A 23,588-nucleotide genomic window follows, 5' to 3' on the forward strand; every position below is an offset into this window, starting at 1 on the left:
TGCTCGTAGTCATTGAAGGACTTGCCCTAAATGTACTGAAACTCTTTTAATCTTGAGTGTTTGCAATCTTTCGAACGCCCCGGAGCTTATTCTAGAATGCCAGAATTCAAATTGGGGGGAGCAATATGAAAGTGTCTTTGCGTCTGGAAAGCGTGCTTTCTCCTCCCCGTCCATGGTGGGAAAGGAAGGTGTATAAAGGGAAAGTACCACCTTTGTAGAAATTAAATACTAACGGCGATAATAAAGGCTGTGGTGTTGCATCCTCATGCTGGGAGCCCTGGGCACTAAACAGTCGCGCTGCAGAATGCCATTCATGTGACAATAGAATAGCAGTGTGTGGAAGGAAGGAATGGAGCCGTAACTTAAAAGTTATCCCTTGGCCTTCTAAGTGCTTCGTATAGCTAAATGTATGAATGCCTCCACTGTAATGGCTTGCCTTTGAAATGACAGGAAATGTGTGCAAATAATTAACTAATGTTCAAGCAGTGAGTAATGAGCCTGCATGAATCAACACATCCCAACCTGGCTCTCAGAGACAGGATACATTTTCCATCTATAGTTCCATGATGCTCTGACCTGGATGGCCTAGGCTAAACTGATCTGGTCTGATTGCAGAAGCTAAGTAGGGTCTGCTGGATAGGAGACCACCAAGGAAGTTCAAAACAGAAGCAACCAATGGCAGCGACCTTGGAAGGTTTCTTGCCTTGAAAACCCTATGGGGTTGCCATAACTAAAGTGTGACTTGATGGCACTTTGTTTCACACACACCTAGTTCAATTAGAAGGATCTGCTTCTATCAGAATTTTGATGTGTCTACCAATATTTGTTCCTGAGTGCATTTTAGGGATATAACAAAGTCAGAAAATATATTGATGACTTTTGTATGCAAGAGTCACAGATAAAACACATGGGCAATTTCTGCTGCACTTTAATTTTACTTTCTGCAAACACAATAACTAGATTTAAACAAAATCAAAGCAAGCGTTTGCGGAGGGTGGGGGTAGAGCTGAACCGACAGACAATAGAACCTACAGACAACAGCACTTAAAATTCTGGTGTTGTTTTATACTTACCGGTATTTGTTTTTTATAGAATGTGGTGGGAAGACTTCTGAAGTGTGTAATCCCAGGGTAAAAAGACCTTCTCTTCACCTCCACCCAAAAGGCTGGATGGCTCAATGAACAATGTCTTCATTAAACTTTTTGCATGTGATGACAAGACATTCAGAGGCACAGCCAGGGTGCAGACAGTACACCCATCTCATGCCACAACAATTGTAAGCAATTAACATAAATTCTTCCAACTGGGATGGAACATTGTGCAGCCATATCAGACACAAGCCATATATAGTAATTCTCTCCCTTTATGCTGTCTCACGCCAAATGCCACTTGGGGCTTTCACTCAGACTAAGATGGAATAATATTGTGTTTTCCCCAAAAGAAATCCTCATGGATTTGAATGTCATTAAAAGGTGTGTCCCTTTTTTCCTACTCTTTGTCCTTGTTTATGCTATCAAACACACCCGCCTACACATACCAACAAATACCAGTAGCATCTCTGTGGCTTAATTATTATAATAAAATAATAATTATCAATATGTTCCTCCCACATACCACAGCAAGTGTTCAAACAGATTGCAAAACATTATGTTAGTTCAGAGCATGAATCTCTAGCAATGCTCTCCAGTGCATTTACATGTGCCAGGTTTTCAAGATGGGGTGGTGGTGAAAATAACAGACAGACGTTTCCCTCTGATGCTGAAAGTATTGTCACCTTCAATCTTAACCCACTACAAATATATGCTTACTATATTCTAAAATATAAGGTTGGAACAAAGGCAAAAAAAGCTATGTGCAAACAAAACCAGGGAGCTGCTGCTTGCTAATAGTTACTTTTCTGCAGGCTTGGCAGAGTAAGTGTAATGAAACAGTGTCAGATGTGAATAAATTAAATTAAGCATAAGCATTTATTGTCATTGTGCACACACAATGAAATTTACTGTGATTTTTTAAAAAAATCTGATGATTCAGTTATTTTTTATCCTTTCTCATAAACATTTATCAGATCTTGGAAGCTAAGTAGGGTTGGTACTTTGAAGGGTGACCATCAAGAAAAACTTTGCAGAGAAAGGCAATGGCAAACCACCTTTGCTTAATCACTTGCCTTGAAATCCCTATGGGATCACCATAAGTAACCTGCAACTTGATGACACTTCACACACACACACACACACACAGCCTCAAAGATAGCCACAGCTCCAGATGTTATATCTGTTGGGGTTGACAGCAATCAATATGATGTATTATTGAAGAGACCACATAGCTCTGTGGCCAGCATTATCAGCGCAATCCCAGGGTGGGGTGGGGGGAGTACTCCGGGAGCTAACTCACCAATATATTAGCATATCTCCCAAGTTATGCTGGCATAAGTTGGTGATGTACTGGTGCAACTATACCAGTGCCAGGCTCCTGTCAGTGTAACCCACTATGTAGACATGAGAAGAAATGGTCTGGGGAGAGGGAAAGAGTGAATTGATTCCCTAAGTTGCCCAGCCTGGGAATGTCGCCCAGAAATGGTGGAAAGGTATGCCAGCAAAAATCACAGTATAACCCAGAGGAGCCCATGGCTGGTGGTGAAGGCTTCCTCCATCAGGTGCCATTTCTCTGCTGTCCCAAATCCCTCAGAATACTATGAGCACTGCAGGCAGCATTCATTGGTCCTGCTTAAACACTCCCTATGGTCAATGGTGGCACCAAGAGGACAATATATTAACCCCTGTCCATGTGCCAACAAACTGCCCAGTTGTGTGGCACAGGGTTAGCCACATGGCTGTGGGCCTATGTATCTTACACTGTGGTAACCAATAACTCACACTCACATTTGGTTAAGAAATGTACGATTTGGGAGCATTATTCTCTGCAGGGTAGGTAGATGGGAGGGGCAGCCATGGAGCAGGACACTGCAGACATGTTCTGCCCCAAGGGGAGGGGGGCGTTGGCCCTTTGCATCTGTAAGGGGCCACTCTAGTTTGCTCTCCCATGCATGCTAACCTGAGGATCTGAGGCAGCAGCAAGCCAGCCAAATCTTGTTATCCTAGCCAAGCAGACCAGCAAGGCAAGAAGTAAAGTAGGTTCACCTCACCCCTGGGTGGAAGGTGGGGCCACAGTGGTGAAAGGTGCCACTGTTGGTGACTGCTGGACATCTGTGCTTAGGGTTGTTTTCCTTTTGCTCTCCCATGCTCCTCCCTTGCCTTGCATGTGTGCAGGCTGGCTTCCCTTGCTTTGTGACTGGTTAGTTTAACTTGTTTCTATTACCTCACCATGGCACCCTGTGACTTCTTGAAGGTGCTACAGCATGGTTGCTAGGGACACTGATGTGGTTGCAGCCCATCAGATCTCAATGCCAGATCTTTTGCCTAGTTCCCTGTCTCTGCCAAAAACCATTCAGGGAACAGACTAGTGGCATTGCTGTTGCACCAGCAGTTGGCCACCTCCACTTTGGTAACTCTCAGGATTGCGCTCCCCAGCTGCTTCTAAATGGGGATGGTTCCATGATGTGAACAGATTACTACAGCAAATACAGAGGAAGGCCTTTTCTACCTGTCACTGATTTCCAGGATGATAATACAATGTTTGTGTAGTTCTGTAATAGTTTCATCCTGTGTAGTTCTGGAAACATTTCCAAACAGCTTTTTTCTCATTGTTTCTGAGCACATTTCTGCAGCTTTATTTTTAGATGAAACACTTCCAAGCTAGCTTCCCTCACAGTGCAAATATATTTGAATTTTTCTTTCCCATCAAAACAGCATGTCCTGTGTGTAATTGCCCAATTTCCCCTTCGATGCTTACTCCACTATTATTATTATTATTATTTTACCTTCACCTTGCCGGTTTGCCCCGTTTCTCTCAGTTTCTAGTTCCTTGCCTTTTTCCTTTTTGGGTGGCGGGTGGGAACCATCAAATCAGAGATGCTATGGATCATTGCTGCAGCATGTGCATGAAAAAAGTGGAAAAAAATGGACACCAGGGAAGAATGTTTAGAGGAGAGAACTGTGGATGTACTTCATTGTAAATGATTGGATCAAAAACACTTTGGAAATGGATTAAATGTGGTGTGTGGAAAAGGCTGCATTCTCAGTGGTAACAGAATGTCTAGACGGGGATATATACTCCATGTTCTCCTAAGTATGCTCTTGTGCTCACCATTCCCTGTGGTAGGTTTTTTGCTGGTTTTTTTAAAAAACAGTAGTAGCTGTGTCACTATTTTTTAAAAAACACCATACCAGCGGTGATGGGGGAGGCAGCGGGTATGGAGTAATATGGAGGAAAATAGCAACAATGTGGATGAAGAGATTAAGAGATCGGCATCTCCCCAAGCTGTGGGCAAACCAACTTTGACCTTGACCATATCACTCTTGTTCTGTGTACAGTGGCTCCCATGGTGCTGGTATTGACCTTTAAAGCCCGGCCTATATGAAAGACCTCTTACTCATATACAAACATACCTAAACAACCATTTGAATCATCTTAAGAGACCCTGCTTTGAGTGTCCCTGCCATATGAAGCTAAATTGGTAATAGAAGCATGGAAAGGGGCCTTCTTGATTGTGATTCTGAAACTTTGGAACTCTCTCCTCAGGAAGATTTGTTTGACTCCCTCTATCATTGTTTATTGTCAACAGATGAAATTTGTTTTGTTTTGTTTGTGGTTCCCTCACTGTTATTAGCCCTCCTTCCTTTTTATCTGTTTTTATATATTTACATTCTTTTGTATTTATTTTAAGTATTAATTTGAATGTACATTCTGTTGCATTTATTTTATTTATTAATTTATGTGTGTGTATGTATATGTGTATATATAATGCCTCATATATGTTAATGTTTTATTTTAATGTTTGTTGCTTTGGAAACTCAGAATTGGGTGGTAAGACAGCACAGAAATGTTTTAAAAAACAAATAAATTTATACACAGGCATACCTAACTCTGCGTAGGAATAATAATTTATTATTGAGTAACTAAAGACGCTGTTACCAGGTAATTCAAAAGCTTATTCTGAGCTTTATAGTATAGTACACAGCCACACACAACCCCATTCTACTTCTCGTGTGAACTGAGAGAAGATAATTTTTTAAAAGTTACAGAAAGTAGAAAAAATACAAGCATACCAATACATTCAGGTGGAAGAGGGAAAAGAGACTCATCTGTGTAGTGGAGCAAAGTCCACAAGAGACAGAAACTAAGATAACAATGCCGTGTCTCCAACAACACAGTAAACCCAAACAGCAGATTAGCCTTTAATGAACACTTTTCTAGGAAATCACATATTTTAAACACCTGGTTTAAAATCCTTGAATCAGCTCTTGTAAACAAATGTGCAGGACTTTTGATGACAGTCTGATTATAAGGATAAGAGACCTGTCAGATTAAGATTTGGAATACCCAGGTTCATGTTTCCCATCCAGCCATGAAACTTACCAGATAATTTTGGCTCATGATTTATTCTAACATGCAACAAATAGTCTTGCTGGGTATTCCATGTAGTGGCAACATCCCATCAATGTGCTCTGGCTCCTACCTGTACTGTGGGGCAGCTGGGGAGGAAAATGGAGAAGGCATTAAACAAGTGGAAGTGACATCACAGCATCAGTGACACAGTCTAGTACAAAGGGTCACAGTGGGACATAGGTCCCCAGACTTTTTGAGCCTGGGGGAATCTTTGGAATTCTGACAGAAAGTGGAAGCCTGTTGTTGTTGTTGTTGTGAAAGATTTTTAAATTTATTTTACACACATAAACAACACATACAGAAAAAAAGAAAAGGAAAAATCCAAATCCAATTTCCCCTCCCCTACTATAATAGTAGTAATAATAAATAACACATTTTGACATCACTACATACATATGTAGTGACTTTCAGCTATTTATTATGGATCCAGACTCAAATCTAGTTTTGTGCTTGTAGCTGGTATCCTCATTTCCTCCACTTTATAAAATTTATAAAACTATTTTAGTCCAATCCACTGTTTTCATTTAAATCTCAAACATCTATGCATCATTTTATAGTAATTTTCTTTCAGATTATAATAAGATGTAAATTTCATATCTTTTTTCCATAATCTTTCCCATTGTTACATTTGTATGCTTCTCCCCATGTTACTAGCCCATTTGACCATCACTGATTTTACCCCCTTTTCCTCCATATCCCACTTTAGCACTATCTGATACATTTCAGTAATCAGTTTATCATCATGTATACATCGTTACTTTCAAACTCTGTCATCAGTGTGACAAAACTTGCATTTTGTTGTCTGCTTTGAATGTTTCTAGTAATTGATAGTAATGAAATCAATTTTAACTTATTCTGACACATCAATAATTCTGTAAGTAAGCCATTTTTCCTGCATGTTCACTTTTCTTGAAAATGCTTCAACTGGGGACAACCATAATGGAGTTACACTTGCAATAAACCTTTTCTCAGCCATACCCACAGCAGACTCCTTCTAACATAATGATTTGAAAATTATTTGTGAATCTTTCCTTTATCATACCACAGATAATCATAACCACTGGAGGATTCAGCAGGTTCGCACCACTTCGGCGGAAACGGTTGTTAAAATGGTGCTTGTAAACAATCAGTTGTTAAATTATTTGAAGTCTTTTGTTGTCTTTTGTTGTAATTCTTTCTTGTCTTCCCCCCTCCCTTCCTATGTCTTTTTCTTCATCCTAATTTTTCTTTCTCTTAGTCACTTTTGGCTTCAAAATGTTTTTTGTGGGGAGGCAGCATGCAGACCACTTGTGTAGTAGGAGAAAAAAGCTTATAATAGCTCCTGTTTTTCTCTCAGCCTAATTTACCTCATGGGGTTGTTGTGATGATAAAATGAGGGGGAAGGACCAAGTATGTGACCCTGATCTCCATGAAGAAAGGGTGAGATAAAATATAGAGAGATAAATCTCTAGGTTGATCCATGTCTTCTAAGAACAGAGCATCTGTGCACCTTCAGTTATTGACAAAAATACTATCAAGCAGAATACAGAATATATGATGAACTGAGGAAAATATCACTGGAATGTCTTAGTTTTGCCTTGCTGTGTGATTGTTAAATGTCAACAGATAATGATAATTTAATAACCATAACAATCGCCACCATAATTTCTGAATTAATGCAATGTAAAATTCTGGGAACTCTAAAAGTTCTCCTTGGTGTTTCCCAATCCACCCCATATCACCCACTCTCTCTGCCTAATTCCTAATCTATGCAATTTGTGATTTTTTTTTACAAGATAAGATTTTAAGGGCAGATTTCCATGCCCAGACCTATCTGCCAAACATTTTACTCTTTTCACACAGTGGGAATACTGCTTTAAGTCTGAGCATGGGACATACCAAAGTATGAACTCAATAATGATCTAGCCAGTACTAAGAAACCCAAAGGTTTCCCAGTGCTCCACCATAAAGCTACTTGCAAATAAGAACATAAGATTCTGGAATCCAGCCGAAATACTGGAGGTTTACACTGATTAATTGGTATAAAGGATTAATGAATTTACTCACCACAGATTTAAAATGTGGATTTTGCCATACAATCATAAAACTAGAAGAGGCCAAAATACCAGAGAGTCCAGTCCAGTTATATTGCAACAGTATGTAAGATTAAAGTGTTCCTTTGCTGGTGTCTGTATATTTGTCAAGCCCCAGATCTGCAAATCAATATATGACTCTAAATTTCAAATCAGTAGCCTTTATTGACAGACATAGGTATGGTCAAAGAAGCTAGTTCTAAAGAACTGACTTTGGGTACAATCTTTTAACCCCAAGCTTCTCCCCCTCCCCCCTTTCACACCTCACATCAAAGGCAAAGTAAAACAAGACAGGAATGTTTCAGTCATTAGGTCTCAAGGTCGGCATAAAGAGATAGAGCCAGGGCCAGCACTTGGGCGCACTTTAGTTTGTTACAAGTTGCAATTCAAAGGAATGTGGAAAATAGAAAGTAGGCCAGAACCAGGAGGCCCATTAACACAACAGAACCCAGGGTCCTTTTGATGTCCGAAAGACATTAATGTCAGATTTGTGTTCATTTAAGTTTTTGCATCATCATCATCATCATCATCATCATCATCATCATCATCATCATCATCATCATCATCATCATCATCATGATGTGGAAACTAAACCTGACATCTAGGCTTGTTGAAGGGTTTAGTTCTGGGTAAACAAAACACACATGTAGCTGCCATGTATTGAATCAGATCTTTGGGCCATCAGGGAGAGTATTGATTAGAAGTTGCTGTCCAGTGTCTCAGGCAGAGGTTTTTCACATCACCTACTGCCTGATTAATTTGAATGAATATGCCAGGGACTGAATCTGAGGACTTTCTGCATGCAAAACAGTGACTCCTCAACTGAGCCACAGTCCCTACAAGTCAGCAACTCCTTTCCTGCTACAATACCCGGTTTCCCCGGAAATAAGACATCCCCGGAAAATAAGACGTAGTAGAGGTTTTGCTGAAGTGCTAAATATAAAGCATCCCCCGAAAGTAAGACTTAGCAAAGTTTTTGTTTCGAAGCATGCCCGTCGAACAGAACACCAGAACATGCAGCTGTGGAGCGGAAAAATAAGACATCCCCCTGAAAATAAGACATAGCGCATCTTTGGGAGCAAAAATTAATATAAGACACTGTCTTATTTTCAGGAAAACACGGTATGTGTTAAACTGGGGCCTAATACAATTGAGAACTGAGTTCTCAGTGAGGCACTGCATGTCTAACTAAAAGTTCCAGTGGTGGACATGTAAAATACAACACATGTTTAAGTCCAAGGCTGGTGTTTACTATAACTATAGGATTTCCGGGGTCTCTGGTGCCTTTTTATTTCAACTACCACCCAATCCTTCAAACTGGAGATGCATCAAAACTGGGACCTTCTGTGTACAAAGCATATGCTCCAACACCAAACCACCACCTTAATCCAGTATTTCCCATTATTATAGTTTTTTTCATGTAGTTCTGCTAAAAGCTGCAGCTGGTTTTTAAGAAAGTTCTTATGTTCCTTATATGTAGCTTTTGAGATAGCAGTTGCGCTTACAGTAGAACTCTTGCTTTAAAAAAAAATTGTTAGACTTAGCAGGGTTGTATCTATTCAGCAAAGCTTAATTTAACTGGATCAAATGTTGGTCTCGATAGGGATCAGAACAGAGTGGCTGCATGCTGTGAAACTACATTTTGCATAAACTGTAGATCATTACTTGCACGGCAATCTGTCTAGCTGTAAGTTATTTTCATGTTTATAGCAGTATATTTTCTGGATGGGCATCTTTTAAAATACCTTGTCTTAAGGTTTCACCCGGCTGTGAAAGGGTGTCACTGTTTCAATGAAACCTCCACATTCCCAAGACGACTGTTACACCAGAGCGAATGAAACCAACAGGATTAAGAAAAGGAAAGAAAAAAAACAGTGGGAAAGAAAAAAAAACAGTGGGGGAGGGAGAACTAGGTGGGAAAAGGGACTCTTCCACCCCCCCCTCTCCCCACCCCCCATCCCTGCGTAGGCTTAACCTTCGCCTCTCCTGAATGCTACTGCTTCTGCTGCGACTCCCTCCCCTCCCTGCCTCCCTCCCTGCCTGCCTGCCTGCCTTCTGTTCTGGTTCTTCGCTATTGGCTGCCGCTGTGAGTTTAGACGGGGAAGCTCTGTAATTAGGATCGTGGCGGACACAGATCTCGTTTCCTGGGCAAGCAGATAAGAGGGGAGGGGAGCCTGACAACCATATCCACCACCACCACCATTTCCAACACGCAAGCCCAGCCTCGTCGTTTTGTTTCGCTTCGCAGCCCAAAGTTTCCCCTGAGTGTGGAGCCGGGGCTCCTGTCGTCAAGGCAGGTGGAGGGAGTGAGGTGGGGGAAGGAAAGCCTGCTGCTGGCTGCCAGAGAGCCGGGACAAGACGGCTTTGAGGGGACCAGGGAGGGGCTCGCTGCCGCTTCGTGTCCAGCCGAGCAGATCTGGGCCAGAGTTCGCGAGCGTCGCGTCGCCTCGCGGGAAGGCAGCAACAGCAGGTAAGTAAGTCGCAGCTTTTGCATGCAGGCAGGTGGTTTCTTGAGAGGCGACTCCCCGGCGCACCTCAAGGCTGGAGGATTGCAAAAGCAGTCGGTTGGGGGTTGCAACTTGCTTCGCAAAGGATTCTGTAGTGGGGTGGGGGTGGGGGGTGGATCTCTTGGATCCTCGTTCATGGTGCACATAATCTATGGGAAAATATCATTCAGCTCTGTTCACACAGATTTGAATTTTGCTGTTAAATTAGGCGGAATGTGGATTTGCATGAACGTTGCTTCTGAAAGGAAATGAAAATGTTCTGACAAATGGGTAATCCTTTTAAAATGTGGGACATCTGCCAACCGCTTTTGTGTTCCGAGTTGTTATTTTTCTTCTTGCAACTCACAATTGGTTTAAGTCAGTAAAAAAATTGGCGTTGATTTTAACCGCGATGGCAAGTTGCAACATCAGCTAAATTTTCTACTGTGATGTTCTGTCTGGTTTGTAAATCATGTAACTCCGTACTCTGGAGGAGGAAACTAGAAATGCTTCCTGCCTTGACAATGATTGAAAGTAGAACCTAGTAACAATTAGTGGGATTCAGGAGAAGTACTTCTTGACTGTATCTCCTTATATATTTATTGCCCTTTATCTGTGCTTTCCCCCAAGAAGCTCAGAATGGTATATAGTTTTGCTTTCACAAATACCCTGTGAGGTAGAGTATAATAAATGCCCATCCATGGTCACCTAGTGGATTTTGTGGTTGGTGAGAATATGAAAAACCTAGTGGATTTTGTGGTTGGTGAGGATTTGAATCTGGATCTTCGCAGGCGTCATCCCAGGATTTGAATCTGGATCTTCCCATGCATAAGATTAACCATTATGCAACATTATGCAAAAGAAAGACCAGCATCATAAAAAGATGACCTGGAAGGAAGTAGGTGGTTATGGATGATAGCAACTCTTTGAGTTCCTACCCTTTGAAAGAGGGAGAAACCAATTCTGTCCCTTTTTGCAGAAGCACAGAGTTTTTTCCTCCATCCCTTGAAAACTGAGGGGTTTGTTTTTACATTAGTTAGAGATCAACATGAGAAGAGTTTGCTGTCTGCCTTACAAAGGGCTCACATGCTACCTAGAATACCTTCTGGACCCTCAGGAATCCCGAGAACTCAGCATGAGACATGCTAGTGCATATAAAAAGGGGTCTCCCTATGTATTATGTATTCCTTATCTTCAGGCTGATTGTGTTTTAAGTGCATGAGGATGAGCCAATAACCCATGCTGCTTCTGCTACCAAAAAGTGCATTTGCAGTAGTGATATCATAGCAAGAATTGTGTCAGGTTTGTTGTTACTGTTGGGTTACTGCAATTGTATTTTACAAAATCGTTTCTGGTTATTTAAGAGGTACACAGTGCTCCATTTTACTAGTAAAGGGCATTTTTAATATAATCTTGCCTAGAAGCTATGCTTTTGCTTGGGAAAAACCTCTCTTTATAACCAGGTATACAAAGTGGTGTACATACTCAATTAAAAAGCAAAGCCTTTGTGCACATACTTCAAGATGCTGTTTTTGGTAGCCATGTTTCAGTTTTGAGTCCTGAACAGAACAATTTAGGCCTAAATCATAGTGGGCTATTTCTTAAATGAAGGGCAGAGATCCCCACTGTGGTACCCTGGGCACCATGGCACTCGCTGACACTGTGTTTTTAGAAAATGTGGGGCCAGCTGGGGCTTTTGCCCCACGAGGCTTCTTATTCATTACTGGAGGTTTGATTGGCTGTGTAGATTTTTTAAAAAGTTGCTTTGGCAGCAACTCCTACCACAGTACAAGAATCTTCACTGTGCATCTGTAAGCTGTAGCAGCCACTTTGTGACTGACTCTGGCAGCAGTCATTTTGCAGTAGCAATTTTGTGACTGCACCCACCATATTGTAGCAGAGTTCCAAAAGTACCCACAGAATCAAAAAGTTTGGGGACCTCTGGCCTAGGGGCAATGTGTCCCAACCTGGATAGTCCAGGCTAGCCCAATCTCATCAGATTTCAGAAGCTAAGCTGGTCAGTATTTGGATGGGAGACCACCAAGGAATACCAGTGTCTCTATTCAGAGGCAGGCAATGGTAAACAACCTATGAATGTCTGTGGCCATATAAACCCTGTGAGGCCATCATAAGTTGGTTGCAACTCGACTGCAGAGAGTTGAGTGCGGGGCAGTGAGTGTTCAACTTAAGTGATCTGAAGGCAGACACCACCTTAGACTGACTGTAGTTGGGGGAAAATGTTGAAGGTAGTCCTCTATGCAAGCACCAGATCATTACTGACCCACATCACAGCATTGACTAGGTAGGGTATGTTCATAGGGTGGTTTCCCACTGCCTTCCCCAGTTGTTTACCTTTTGTCTACACGACCACCTATGAACAATGTTGGTTGAAGGCCACTCTAGATGTGATAGTTGGCATGAATCCTGTCTGAGCGTGCATGTGCAGCTTCCCATCGTGGCAGATAGATAATACCCCAGAGCTGTTTCATCTCGAGAAAACAATGCAAAGGGAGGGAGACTAAAGTTATCTCATTGGCACTACGATATCAATTCAAATTGGGCCTCAGTGTGTTTGGAAACTTTGTTTCCAGACAGTTAGATTTGGCTGTAACACAATATGAGTTGGTTGGGGTACCCTCACACCCAACTTGGGCCAAACATCATGTCTCTTTCTGCTCTAAAGACCTTGGTAAGATAGGGTTGGTTTGTTGTGTTTTACCATGCTGTTTCCTATTTAATCTGAACTAGTGATTCAGAGCTAGCTGATCTGCTGTCGATGCTCATATCGAGCATAAAGCTGAAGAGAGACCAGAGAGTTATCCCAGAATAACTGGTTGTGTAGAAAGGTCTCTTGAAGTCTTCCTAGTTTCATGGTAATTTTGGGTGTCTCTTGCTCATACACAAACAATATCCCAGGCATAGGCATCTGAAGTTTGTCTGCAACTATAATTTATTCAAGCTAGGTGTGGTATGGTGGATCATTGTACAAAGATCTGCCACAACCATTTTTAAGAGTGTGTAGTTCTGTATCTTTCCCCACCAAATTTCATTTTCCCTTTTTAAAATCATAAACACCATTGTTTCTTATTTACACATCTGGCCCATTTGCCTTTGGGGAAATGTTTTCCTCTTTGAAGAGGTATTGTTTGGCATGAGATAAGAGTCTGCTGATACCACACCCAGGCTGATTACAGCTGTAACTGTGTGGCTCTTTCCAGGATGATATAGGGTGTGGGATGATGCATACCACATTTCAAATCCCAAAAGTCAAACACAGGTCACGTTGGAAATTAACCTCTGCTTTCCACTTCGTTAAAGCACAGCTTTACATTCATGGCTCTAGGGACAGTGATGTAAAAAGCACAGCAGGTTATGGGGCTGAGCACTGTTTGAAAGGGGAATGCATCCTGGACAGTTGTTGGCAGGGAATGTATGTGTGGTATAATGCCAGGAATGCATTCTGACTGTGGATTCTTTTCTTAATTTCCCCTCTTTCTTTCTGCTCCCTCTCTTGGCATATTGACTATAGGTTCTCCCTAAATATAGATCACCTAAATCAAGTTATTACCACTTCCATTTTCCCTGCATATGGAATCCTGATAATTTAATTTCATGCAAAAAAGAGGCCAGTGTAATTCACCAAATGACAGGCTTAAGTCTACAGATACACATGTGCTCTGTAGTGGGCATGTGGTATGCTGTAGAAGAAAAGAGGCTGTTTTCAGAACACAGGTTTCTGGAGGCCATAAATGACTGGATCAGGATATCCTGGCCACCTTACATGGGCAGGCTACTGAACGGTTTTTCACAGCAGGTGCTTATATCTACCATCTGCCACATTGATCATCAAGTTTGTGAGATAAGCAGAGCTGCTTTGTATTTTGTGCTAGAGATATTTTCTGAGTCTATAAACAAGAACTGGCCACTGTGTTTTTTAGTACTAATAGGCAAAGCTAAGTCTTCTCTGAAGCAGAAAACAAACCCAGCTTTTGCACAAATATAAAGAAATTCTGCAGTTAGGAAGATTCATGCATGTTTACCTAGTTTATTTGCTTCTGATTTAAAGGCTGGAGTACATTTTTTCTTAGCTTAAAAAGAAAAACTAAATATGGGCACAGTAAATGTTTATAAAACTTTGCATGATATTGAGAGGGAAATAGAGGCAGATTTTTGCTTTGCAAAGAAGCGAAAGCAACCCAAATTGTTTTCCTGGGCTCTAAACGCTTCCTGAATGCATGAACAGCACATATGCAAATGGAAAAAAGGAAAACAGGTCATTTATAATAGCTGCAACTTGTTATAAATATGCTTTGCAGAATCCACCGCTCTCTGCCCTAAAGTTACATTGCAATTTCTATGTGAAATTGACAAAGCTGATTCGATCGGTTCTACTTCTTTGTATCTGTGCCCAGAGGTGTATTTAGGAAAAATGGAGCCCAGGGACAAAATCTGAATTTTTCACCCCCTCATCCCCCACAGGTGTCCAGGTCTACTGGCCAGAGCCCAGGTCTACTGCCTGGAGCCTGCCCCAGTGCCCAGGTCTACTGCCTGGAGCTCATGCTGGCATCCAAGTCTACTGCCTGGAGCTCACGCTGGCATCCAGGTCTGCTGCTCAGAGCAGATCTACCACCCAGAGCAACTGGTGGCATCCAGGTCTACTGCCCGGAGCTGATGCCGGCATCCAGGTCTATATGTGCCCGGGGACATGCGTGTGCCCCTGTGCTTCAAAGTTACATTTCTAGTTCAAAATGAGAAAGAGAAAAATTGTAAGAATCCTTATGAAAATGAAGGAGGGAGAACAGAAAATGACTGAAGGAGATGTTGGGCAGCTACACTGGTGTGTGGACAAGGCCCAGGTGTTTGGTGGGGCAGACAAAAAAAGCCATTTCAACATGATCACATGCTCAAGAGAAGCCCGCTTGGAAACGGATTAAAAGAAGAAGAGAGTTGGTTGTTATACCCTTCTTTTCTGTATCTTTAAGGAGTCTCAAAGAGGCTGAAAAGGTAAATAAGTGGTAAATTGCCAGTCTACACAGCACATAGTTTACTTTTGAAACTAATTGCTACAAGGTTTGACAGCCAGTAGTGTAGATAGTTTTAAAGAGAGACTAGACCAATTAATAGAGAACAGGTCTATAACAAGAACTCATAATACCTAAATGGAATCTTCATATCCTGTGTCAGTAGGCCTCTGGATATCAGATGTTGGTGACATTCAAGAGGGGAAGGCTGTTGTCTTTGTTCCTTGCTTATGAGTTGTTCAGAAACAAGGCCCCCTGTGTTCTTAATTCTTTGTTAAATTAATATACTTCTAAGACTGAACTCCTTATTTTCCTCCTTCTGTGAATATGTGCAGCTACATAATCTTCAAGATGGCCAGTTCTTGGAATTCCTGTTAAAGGCATAACAATCCCGCACTCCATTTGCTCGTGAACTAGGTTATCTGTGCTGCAGCTGCATTCTGGGAAGTAAGTACTGGGAACAAGCAAAATCAGATATTTTTGTTTTTCCTTCTGTTGACCCGCTAATTCGCTGAGTCAATTATTGACCCAGGTGCATAATGGAGTAAAGTGAATGTCCTGGGCTAATGATATTGAAAGAGACAACTCATGGTCAAAGTTAGGCACGTGACTGAAGCTCAGCAAAGCAGCTGCTCATTTATTAAACTAAGGAATTTCAGTCTGTTGCAGAGGTTAAGGTTTCCAGCTTGTGCCTTCTATTCTCTCAATACCAAATCATGTTAGTTACAATTGGGCAGCACAGCACCAATACTGTCCAAAAATCTTTTGTGTATGTGACTGCAGGTGGTGGGGAGACACAATGACATCCCAATTATCCAAGAACTACAAAGCCAGATTTGTGCAGAGCTCTTTAATTTGTGGCAAGGCCTTACCAAGGGGCCAAGAGAGCAAGTCTTAAAAGTCCCCCCCCCAAAAAAAAACTCTTCACACCCCCAACCCTAGAGTATCCTATAGCTTCTGACTCTCCCACTCTGCATAGTCTGCCATGTTGATCTTCTAGGACCCTCTGAATGTGGTTTCGTAAAATCCCTACAAGCAGGCAGAACGTTTCCTTTCTCCCTGTCTGGATTGGGAATTGATGCCAACTAGATATATCTTTTACAACCTTGCATGCTGAAACAGAGTCTGTGTTCCTGATACTGATTCTAAGGTGTAACTGCTGATCATTCATAACTGTCAATCTTATCATGTCTGCTCCTTTCTCATGCCCATCCAAAGTACTTTGTCTGCCTGCCTATACTCCATTTGTTACTGGAACAGGAAATCTAACTGGAAGGCATCCAAGGGGCCACAGGAGTTCAACTGAAACATCAAACTGTCATTGCTTTTGCTCTGGAAACAGGCAGGAGGGAGGAAGGAAGCGAGGTAGCAAGTGGTGGGGAAAGAAACCTGGGAGATCCCACCCTTACAGCCCAAACATTCTGTAATGTGCAGCTTTTTTCTTAGCTTAAAAAGAAAAACTAAATATGGGCACAACTAAATATGTGCTTTAAGGAACAATTGATACTATAGGCTTGTGAGGGAGTGAAGAGAAAGAAAATATTACTGGTTGCCTCAATGAAAAATAGATTAGACCACACAATAAACTGCTGAATAGCATTAGCATTGGCCTGTGCAGGCATGACTCTACCAGTTTTATATTTTCATGAACATATTTTCTAATTTTTGATATGACAAACTTAATCCTAAACTCTTCAGTTTCTCGTAATTTTTAAAGCTGCAGCAAAAGTGTTGTAGTGCATAAATAATGGGTAACCCTGGTTTCTATCACCACAACAGAAAACTAAACTCTTACTTCTCAATTTATTGCAAAGTAATTATTGCTTTAAAAAGCTCTGTTTAAATGAATATTGGAACCAGTATAGAAAGCAACTGGCGAAGAAATGAATTCATCTATTATCACTGAATGGTGTGAGGTTAACAAACAAGCCATGACAATAAGTTAGCTAACATGCATTTTTTATGGCCTATAACAAAACATTCTGATGTTAATTGATAAATAAGCTTTGTACTTTTGAGGATCTCAGAGAGAAAAAGAATGAATCATTACTGACAGCACTAGATGCTCTGGCACCTGGAATTTATGCCCTGTTCTAAGGAGATCCTTTTTGAAGCGGAAACACTCAGTTCTCCACCAGCAGTTTGAAGGCAAAGGCTTCTTCTCCTTTAGTGCCACCCAAGAGAATAACCTGTAAGCAGCATATTTTATTGGTGTTAGCTTAAACCAGGGGTCCCCAAACTACGGCCCGGGGGCCAAATGTGGCCCCCTGAAGGCATTTATCCGGCCCGCCAGGCATGGCGGCAATGGCTCCATTCATGTGCAGTGGGGGCTCGAGGGAGAGGAGGAACCCGCCCCAACGGCTGTTGATTGCAGTTACATGATGGCACCCCCAAATCTCCACGAATTTTCTGACCCAGAGTTGGAAACCTTAATGTGGCAACGCCTGCTCCGCCCTTCCCTCTCAGCTACTCCATGTGTTGCTCTCAGGCTTTCTGTTCCGCCTCACTCCCATTGGCATCAGCCAGGCTGGCGAATCGCTCGCTGGCTGCTAGGGAGGAAAGAACCCAGGAAGATACCTGATCCTGGGTTAGATGGAATGCTTCATTGGGAAAGTTCTTTTTTTTTTTTTTTACAGGGGAAGGTATTCCACAGCCTCCCCAACAATATTTGGAGCCCACCCTGTACTTGACATACTTTGGTCACTGTTCTAAAAATAGACCATGACAGAAAGGCTGAAAGGTGAAATCAAACATTTTACAATCATTTGTGCATAGGAATTTGTTCATAGTTTTTTTTTAGTCCAGCCCTCCAACAGTCTGAGGGACAGTGAACTGGCCCCCTGTTTAAAAAGTTTGGGGACCCCTGGCTTAAACAGTATGGGCATTGTAGTGTCTGCCTAGTTTCTGCAGTCTGCATTAGGCCCCTGTGCAACCCATCTGTGCTGAAAAAGAATGACATTTACAGTATTAATATGCAGCATGGGACTGTATTAGTGTTGAGTTTCTTTGCCCATTGGCTAACCCTACTTATTACATACAAAAGCCATGCAAAGGAGAAAAGGGCAAGTGCTCTAGTCATAGGCAAAGGTGCAACAAAAACATATGAACAAACTACAAAAACTGATTGCTGTTAATGTGCCTCCTATTATTGTGATGCCCACAATTTTCTTAGGAATTTAAGTGCTATATGCATCACAGTCCATGAGAATTTCTAAGTGTATAACAGTGTTCCAATCCAGCTTCAAAGTCCATGAAAAATTCTCAGTACGTGACAATATTCCAACCCAAAACCCTATATGCGGTAATGCGGGGTTTTCATTCCTTCATCAGTGGTGCTGGATGTTTCTTTTTTCAGCTTGTTGGGAATCACTCAAAGGGACAGCTTTCTGATATGACGCCCACAGTGTCCCCTTACCAACAACATAATCAAGTTTCTGCAGTCTACATTAGGCCCCTGTGCAACCCACCTGCACTGTAAAGGAATGAAATTTACAGTGCTAATATGCAGCATGGGACTGTATTCGTGTTGAGTTTCTTTGCACCATGCAGTGGGTTGTGGAAGCAATCAGTGTAGAGAAAAATTTGATAAGATGCCTGTTGCTCTCCTACTTTTCCATATGTGAATTTGCTCAAAGCTGCTAATAGCAATTAAACAATATTTCAATAAAACCAATCAGCAGTAGATTAAAAAAAACTGGAGGTATCTTTGTGGAATTGAAAAAGCAGGAAGTGTCTTAGACATGTTATACTCCTTCCCCAATCCCTCTCCCCAGCCGCCTTTCCAAGATTCTATAAACGCTCAGGTGTGGAGCAAACTGATCCCCCCCTCCATCTCCCTTTAATTGTTTTCTTTTTCAGTGTTCCATGTTCCTGAAGTATATTCAGCCTTCCTCATCAAGAGTTTTTTTGGTTGTTGTCCCTCCCCCAGTCATTCTGTCTACATACTTGGTAAGTCCTTCTAGTATGTAGTGATCTTTATCTTGCTTGTTAGTGACCTAGTTTTGCTACTCTCCTGACTGGCACTGAGAACCACCCATTTCACACTGAGATTAGCGAAAAAATCAACATTTGTTCAGTTGGCCAAAAAGAAACAACACCTCAACTAAGCATGGAGAAATATAAATAATGAATGCTCCAGAATTCATAGGGAGACTGTTTCTAGAGGTCATCATCACAGCCAAGTCCCTGGATACGTCCCTTGAAATGGAAAGAAAACTTGGAACATTCTTGTGGCATTCTGTAGCTCATCACTAACATTGTGAGCTGTGCTTTGCAATTTGTTATGGACACACATATGACATATCAGTTTAAATGTGAATTGGTGTGTTCCATTTCATGCCAAAGAAGCTAATCAGACTGTAGTCACACTTTGGGCACAGGATCAGGACCCTAGCTCCTCGCAAACCCAGTTAGAGATGCCAGGAAGCGAGAGGTATAAAGTTTTATTTAAGGTGCAGCAGAAACAAATAGGCATCTCAGTCCAAGGCAGAAGTGATGTTGCATTCAAAGTTCAGGCATTTTATAGGGGTGCAAATGTTAATCTTCTTTACACCACTAATTAAATCACATTAGCACAACCTTTTACATGGCATTACAGGTTAAACCCAGGTATACATCCCATGATTGCTAAAAGGTGGTTTTTTGGCACCTCAGGGTGGAGATTTTAGTATGGTAATGAGATATAGAGCAAATAGGGTAACTTTCCACCCTGACAAGAATAACAGTCTTCTACTGAAGGCCATATAACAATGAAGTTAGCTGTAACTGGCACCCTTATCTTAAGATGTGTAAGAAGAAGCTTATTGATTGCTTATCATGTCTACATTGTGCCTACAAAGTCCTTGAAGGCACAGAGAGCTATTCCTTCCTATTGAGATATGGTTTACAATTCAGGCACTTCAGGAAATAATTCACATTTCAGGCTATTTCATTAACAAGCAGTGGGTACAACTACCTTCCTGACCAGCTGGCTTGGAGGAAGAGAGTGAGGGTTCCAGTCATTAAAGTAACACCATATACATTTCAAAGGAAATCGTTTTAAGGTTATATGCTTCAGTAAAGATTTTAGGCAAGTTCCATCCTAATACTGCTAGCCAAGTTATTTCAAACCTAACTAATACTACCAATATTTTATTGTCTTGTCATTTGCTATTGTACACCGCCCTGAGCCCTTCGGTGGTAGGGCAGTTTATCAAATTGAATTAATAATAATAATAATAATAATAATAATAATAATAATAATAATAATAATAATAGTATCACTAAGAAATGCATTTTATTTCCAAAATGCTATCTCAAGACTACATTCTTGCTCTCTTCTTTGAGAATCACATATAGTTTTTAAAGCTGCTGATTATTGTTTTGACATGCATTCAATTTTTTCCCCTTAGTGTCTCCTTTCTCACAAACCTTTTTTTAATATAACTGTAAATTGCTCCAAGGATTGGGATGGGAGAAATGTGTTGGTGTCTTCATTCAGAATGAACCTTGTTGAAAACCTGCATTACTTGTTCTGAAAAAACTTGTTCTTGGTTTGGAGGATAGAACATTTTTAAACTAACCAGTTCTAAAATGTTTACATTTATGTTAACCACAGAGGTCTTCTTCAAGTGCCACTGCCAGCTTTTAAACAAATCCCTCTAGTTGTCCCTTTAATATCAGTTTGATTTGTCAGGTGATTTTGTTTACTTTAATGTCATGGAAACTTTTAACTACCCATTTCCACTCATTAAACTTCTATTGAATGGTTCCAACATTTCCTATCTAGCTGGCAATCTTCTCACAGAGCTGTTGATTGTGTGTGTTAAGTGCCATCAAGTGACTCATGAATTAATGCCCTCCAAAACGTCCTATTGTTAACAGTCTTGCTCAGGTCTTGCAAACTGAGGGCTGTGGCTTCCTCCATAGAGTTGAATGTTGAATCTTCCTCTTTTCCTGCTGCCTTCCACCTCTCCTAGCATTTTTGTCTTTTTCAGTGATGCTTGTCTTCTCATGTGAGCAAAAAGCCACAGCTTCAGTTTAGTTCTGGCTTGATTTGATCTAGAGCTTCGTTGTTTCTTGTTTGCTTGTTTGTTTTGGGTGTGGTGGTGGTTGGCAGCCCACAGTATCCATAACATTCTCTTCCAACACCACATCTCAAAAGTCTTCATTAAAACGAGAGGTATTAGCCTGCCTGAAAGCCATATCCACTGAACCCAAAGCCATTCCCTTGCACTTTAGATGTTTGGGAGCTGATAGCAGCTAGTTTGATCCCAACCGAAGTTGGTTTCAGACTCAAGGTTGACTTCGTCCACCATCCTTCTTATGGGGATAACGTGTGGACAAGTGGAAAAGGCAATGGTAAACCACCCCATAAACATAGTCTGCTTAGTAAACATCACGATGTGTCATCACCCCATGGGTCAGTAATGACTCGGTGCTTCCACAGGGGACTACTTTTACCTTTACTAGCTAGTTATTGGAGCAGTTATTCAGAATTAGGCCATGGATTGTACAACTATTGTTCCTTTGTCCCAGTAGTCTTTGATGCAACCAAAGTTCTTTTTATCAAGCAACATCTAACCCAGAATTCTCTGTAACAACTTCTGTTTTCCATCTAAAGTATTTCAAACTGTAGTCTTCAAGTTTTTCATTATGCCCTACAATATTTCTATCTTGCTCCTCTTCTCCCTACCCCTCTATTTTTTGGGGGGGGGGTAGTCGTGTTCTGGTAAATTCCAAAGGTGATCTAAGGCTTGTGCTAATTAACTGGCTGTAATCAAAGAATGAACTGTACTTCTATTGCTTTTGGATTTTTCTCCCCCTGATGGACCATACTGGTTACCTTTTATCTTCTGTTTTTATACAACTGGAAACTCAAACATACACTTATAGTTAATGTGTTTCGACCTGAGTGTTGAAAGTAAAAATGAATCCTAATGTTGAACTTTGGCATAGATTGTTGATGCTTATCCCACAATTTTTATCCCACAAGATAAAATGCTGGTGTGAGTCAAAGGAAGAATAAAGATTAGTTATTAAATGAGCATTACAGTGCACTCTATATCTGTGGGGAACCAAGTAGCAGTGGAAGAAAGATATTTCCACAAGATCCAGTGCACTAGATGGACCAGTGATCTAGCATAGTATAATCTTATATGTTTTTAAAAGGCTATTCAAGGAAACATAGGAATCCAGCTCACTTTCCTGCTTGTCCAAAAACCTCTTTGGCTGTCAGATATAGTCTTTGCATCCATTCATTTGTTAGAGTTAAATCAGAAGAGAATAAGAGTTTGGATTTATACCCTGCCTTTCTCTCCTGTAAAGTGGCTCAAAAACTCCTTTCCCTTCATCTCCCCAAAACCAATACCATGTGAGGGAAGTTCTGAAAGAACTGAGACTAGCCCAAGGTTACCCAGCTGGCTTCATGTGCAGAAGTGAGGAAACAAACCTGGTTCACCAGATTAGAGTCTGCTGTTCATGTGGAGAAGTGGGGAATCAAACCCAGTTCTCCAGATTAGAGTCCACTACTCTTAACCACTACACCACATTGGTTACTGCTTAACTATGAGTTCTAATGCTTGCTTCTTATGTGGCCTACCACTGAGCAGGAGCTCAGTTTCACATACATGGTCTCGTTTAGAGTACATGCTGTTGAGTGATTTAGAACTGGCAAAAATATGAAGAAAACACTCACTGCTGGGCACAGGATACAACTGGTCTCTTCCTACTGTACTTATGCACTTTGCAAATAAAGGTCACAGAAATGACACAATCTTAATATCAGCTGTGCCTGTACATACATCAGTTGGTCCTTTGTAACCCACTAAAAGAAAGCAAAAAACAACACAGTTATGTCCTAATTTGCAAAAGCTCCTCTGGGCAGCTGGAGGCAATTCTTACTTTCTATAACCCCACATCTAGCTGTGTACTTACAAAAAAGCTGTACACTCATATTTGTCCTTGCAAAGTCCCCAAACAAGAACAAAATCCATGTAATACCTTTTCTTAGGGCCAAGCAAACATACACAAAATATTGTGCAGGATTGCATGATCACCAGATCTTCAACAGGTTGGATGTTACAAGATTTAAAAATGTAGAAGGCAGTTTTCTCAGGCCATGAAATTATTTATTTGTGATAATTTTGGGTTTTCATGAATGAAGCTAGACTGCTACCAGCCTACATTTGGTTCCTTGATGAGACCCAGCACAGTCTAGTGTGGAAGATCTAGGTTTAAATACTGGTTCAACCATCTACTTGATGCTTTTACTCCATCTGACTTTTCAGCCAAGTTACTTTGGCCCAACAATTGGTTGGGGGGGGGGGAGCAGTTTTGCAACAGGATAAATTTGCAATTTACTGCAACAGTGCCTTGAGTTGCATAATCTACATATGATAACAGCATGTAGTAGCAACTGAAATCTACACCCCTTGCAAGTTGGAACAGAACAGTTGTACTCAGCCTTCCAAATTGTTGTCAGTATATGTTATGCCTATAGAATATGGCCATTTGCTTGTTGATAG

General features: G+C 41.2%; 1 protein-coding gene across 4 annotated transcripts in view; it reads left to right on the forward strand.

The window, feature by feature from the left end:
- The window catches only part of PRICKLE4 (prickle planar cell polarity protein 4), a 35,775-nt gene that overhangs the window by 369 nt on the left and 11,818 nt on the right, over positions 1 to 23,588 (forward strand). Inside the window, exons 1-3 of one of the 4 annotated variants that reach the window (XM_048496172.1) lie at positions 9,614 to 10,047; positions 15,420 to 15,531; positions 18,943 to 19,032. The exons of 1 other annotated variant lie outside the window; for it this stretch is intronic. The gene's annotated coding sequence lies outside the window, so the exon portion shown is untranslated. Of the gene's footprint in view, positions 1 to 9,613; positions 10,048 to 15,419; positions 15,532 to 18,942; positions 19,033 to 23,588 lie in introns of those variants that run through there. 2 more of the 4 variants (XM_048496173.1, XM_048496174.1) reach the window with 2 other exon arrangements.

This window comes from Sphaerodactylus townsendi, linkage group LG05 (assembly GCF_021028975.2).
Source record: "Sphaerodactylus townsendi isolate TG3544 linkage group LG05, MPM_Stown_v2.3, whole genome shotgun sequence".
NCBI lineage: Eukaryota > Metazoa > Chordata > Lepidosauria > Squamata > Sphaerodactylidae > Sphaerodactylus > Sphaerodactylus townsendi.